Source organism: Capsicum annuum, unplaced genomic scaffold, assembly GCF_002878395.1.
Source record: "Capsicum annuum cultivar UCD-10X-F1 unplaced genomic scaffold, UCD10Xv1.1 ctg52362, whole genome shotgun sequence".
NCBI classification, from domain to species: domain Eukaryota; kingdom Viridiplantae; phylum Streptophyta; class Magnoliopsida; order Solanales; family Solanaceae; genus Capsicum; species Capsicum annuum.
Window position 1 is genome coordinate 1 of NW_025860384.1, and position 3,551 is coordinate 3,551.

Genomic DNA, 3,551 nt, shown 5'->3' on the forward strand with positions numbered 1-3,551 from the left:
GGAGAGCAAAAATAATGTGTTTGCTTCATTATTAGTTTATTTCATAATCCATCGACCCATCGAATAAAGTTGATTCTTAGTAATAGTTCACGAGATTTTGAATTAATATGTTTCAGCATGTATTTTATATGACACATAACACAAATCGAGGGAGAGCAAAAACAATGTATTTGCTTCATTATTAGTTTATTTCATAAACCATCGAATAAAGTTGATTTTTAGTAATAGTTTACGAGATTTTAAATTTTTACATTTCAGCATATATTGTACATGACACATAATACAATTCGAAGGAGAGCAAAAATAATGTGTTTGCATCATTATTAGTTTATTTTATAACCCATCGACCCATCAAATAAAGTTGATTTTTGGTAATAGTTCACGAGATTTCAAATTTTTACGTTTCAGCGTGCATTTTACATGACACACAACACAATTCGAGGGAGAGAAAAAATAATGTATTTGCTTCATTATTAGTTTATTTCATAACCCAACGACCCATCGAATAAAGTTAATTTTTCGTACTAGTTCACGTGATTTTAAATTCTTACGTTTCAACGTGCATTATATCAACTAATATTATATAAGAGGATGACTTAGTTATAATTAGCTCAAATATAACTTCGTTGCTCGATTTCTCTTGCTTGACTCAATATTGATCCTTCAAAGTCCTTGACTTCATATTTAGGGAATGGTTGTACTTCTTTGGGTTCAAACACAATAAAATATTAAGATCTGCATTCACTCTCTCTGATCCGTTCTTTTTTAGTTATTATTGTTATGATCAGACAGAATAAGCAAACCACAAACAAAAGAAAACAACAAGAACACACAGATTTTACGTGGAAATCCTGACGGAAAAAATCACGGGCAGAGGCAGAGGAAATTCACTATGAAGGAGAGGAATAAAAAATGGAGACGATAGTATCAATTTTGTGTATATAAAAATCACCCGAAACAACCTACTAAACACATTTATATAATACATGCGTACAAATAAATTCTAGGCCCAAAAACATACAAGTTCATACCGCGGGGGCTTCGGCGTACCCCCAACGGGATCACTGGTGGGCTCCGTGATCGGGCCTATCGATCCGATCCCTACGCTACAACCACAGACCCGCACAAAAATCACAAACATGGGTCGCACTGTGAACATTTAAGGGTCAGATCAACAGAATTCAGGTCACAAACTCTAACAGTTATATAAATTAAAAATTGGTTGATTCTTTATACTTGTCAATTAAAAGGTCAAGAGAGAATTAATTGTTCCTTTTCAACTTTGCTCTTAACATTAATAATTCTAGAGTTAAAGGGCACAGAAATAAATAAAAATTAACGAATTAATAAGAGATACGTTAATTAAATCACACATTCAATTAACTTTTTCTAAAAGAATGTGCAACACCTTATCCCGACAACTAAAAGAAACAGAAGAAGCACTTATTAAAACATAGGTAGCTTACTAATATATAACATAGAGTTGTTATTCTTAACAAGGACACTTAGAAGCACAAACAATTAAAAAGAAAATAAGAAACTAATTGTTCATACAATACTTCAAATAAAGTTCAATCCATAAAGCATAAAACATATTCCAGCTGGATTAAATTGTTCATAGGCAAGCGCTAGTTAGTTGCAGTTCAAGAAGAAGATGACTCAGAACTATCGGGATCTTCATCATTCTCCGCCACCATATTTTCGTTCCTGTAAATTTAAAGACGCTGAAATAATCTATTTATATTCAATTTTGAAAATGAATAAATCTGTACTTTTGACTCTTGTTTGTCCCGAGGCAAATCGACAATATCAAAATGTCAAAAATGTTGTTACTAATAAGGCAAAACTTGATTAAAAACTTACAGTTTTCCACTTTGGACAAACGAAGTCAAGTATTCAAGATCACTTATTTTTCAAGATCATTCTTATAAAATCACTATTTTTTCATTTAAAATTATGAGCTATTTAAATTTAACCAACCGAATCATCTGACATTTTTACCTGACATTTGTCATGACAGCTGCAACAGAATCATTAAGCAACACATTTGGTGAAAATTGTGCGTACACTTAACTCATCATTGGTACACTATTCATGGGCAAAATTAGAGATGATGGTGTACTGGGTAGAACAATAGTAGGCCTCAAATAGTGCATAGAATTCTCTCTATGATACTTGTGGAGGTAATCGGTTAGAAACTCCATATAGTTATTCAAACCAACATTGTTTATAGCCCAAAGAATATCTTCAGCAGTCACAATCTTTCTTTTAATCATGTGACAGTATTCATTAGCTTTTATGGTGATACGCTGAATGAAATAGCTCATGATTTTTTGAATCGCCTCTACTGCGTCGTCATTGATTGTTGAATGCATTGAAAATGTTTTGTTCACAATTCTCGTCACAATAGTGATAGGCAACAACAAATCTTGCAAGCGCTGAGCTAGCTACTCGGTCTTTATGGTACTGTTAGGATTATTTGAACCTTACATATATACAAATGGAAAAAGATAAGTATATATAATTCAATTTACTTTTGTTTTGTTAGAGAAAAGGATGACAATGAAACTGATACAAACACTTTATTTATAAGCCCCCTCTCTCTCCTCCCCCCTCCCCCAATCAAAAAGAAGAAAAAAGAAAAAAGAATAATTAAATATTCTCATACAAAAACATAAAAAAAAAAAAAGTAATTGCTAAAACAAGAAACTTGTGTTGAACTTCAAAGTCAAATTTTTTTTTGATCTTATGATTTAATAACTTTTTATCATAAAGATATTTTTATAAAATGATTTAGTGACTTTTTTAAGAAAAACACATTTTAATGTGCTCATGATCTGTTGGATGTAATTTTAAAAATATTTTAATGTGCTCATTATATTTTTATTCAAAAGAAAAAAGACAAAAAGAAATATATTAAGATAAAATTAAGGAAAAGAAACCATCAAAAACTCTCCTACCCTTCACGTTATGCACACCCTAACACATGATCTTACATTCACACACACACACTAATGTATTTGACATAACACATAACATAATTCGAGAAAGAGCAAAAATGATGTGTTTTCTTCATTATTAGTTTATTTCATAAATCATCGATATCGTTTATCCACAAACAAAACAAAAATAAAATTGATTTTTAGAAGTAGTTCACGGAATTTTGAGTTTTCATGTTTCAGCGTGTGTTATGTCAATTAATATTATATAAGCGGATGACTTAGTTATAATTAATTCATGCATTAATATTATATAAGCGGATGACCTAGTTATAATTGGCTCAAAAATGACTTCTTTGCTCGGTTTCGCTTGCTTGATTCAATAATGACCCTTTAAAGTCCTTGACTTCATATTTAGGGAATGGTTTTGAACTCCTTTGGGTTAAAACATAATAAAATGAATAACATTTACATTCACACCCTCTGATCCGTACTCTTTTAGTTGCCATATATACTAGTAAAAATTAATTGTTTCTTAATGCTTGTCAATTATTTAAAAGATTAGAAGAAAAATTAATTATTATTTTTTCAATTTTGCTCTTAACATTAATT

At 30.6% G+C, this 3,551-nt stretch overlaps 1 long non-coding RNA gene across 1 annotated transcript; it reads right to left on the bottom strand.

The window, feature by feature from the left end:
• Positions 1 to 1,343: 1,343 nt before the first annotated feature.
• On the bottom strand, positions 1,344 to 2,605 carry LOC124892949. Its single transcript, XR_007050477.1, has 2 exons — positions 2,002 to 2,605; positions 1,344 to 1,707 (listed from the first exon to the last, which is right to left on the bottom strand). It is a non-coding gene; the product is annotated as an uncharacterized LOC124892949 (long non-coding RNA).
• Positions 2,606 to 3,551: the final 946 nt, after the last annotated feature.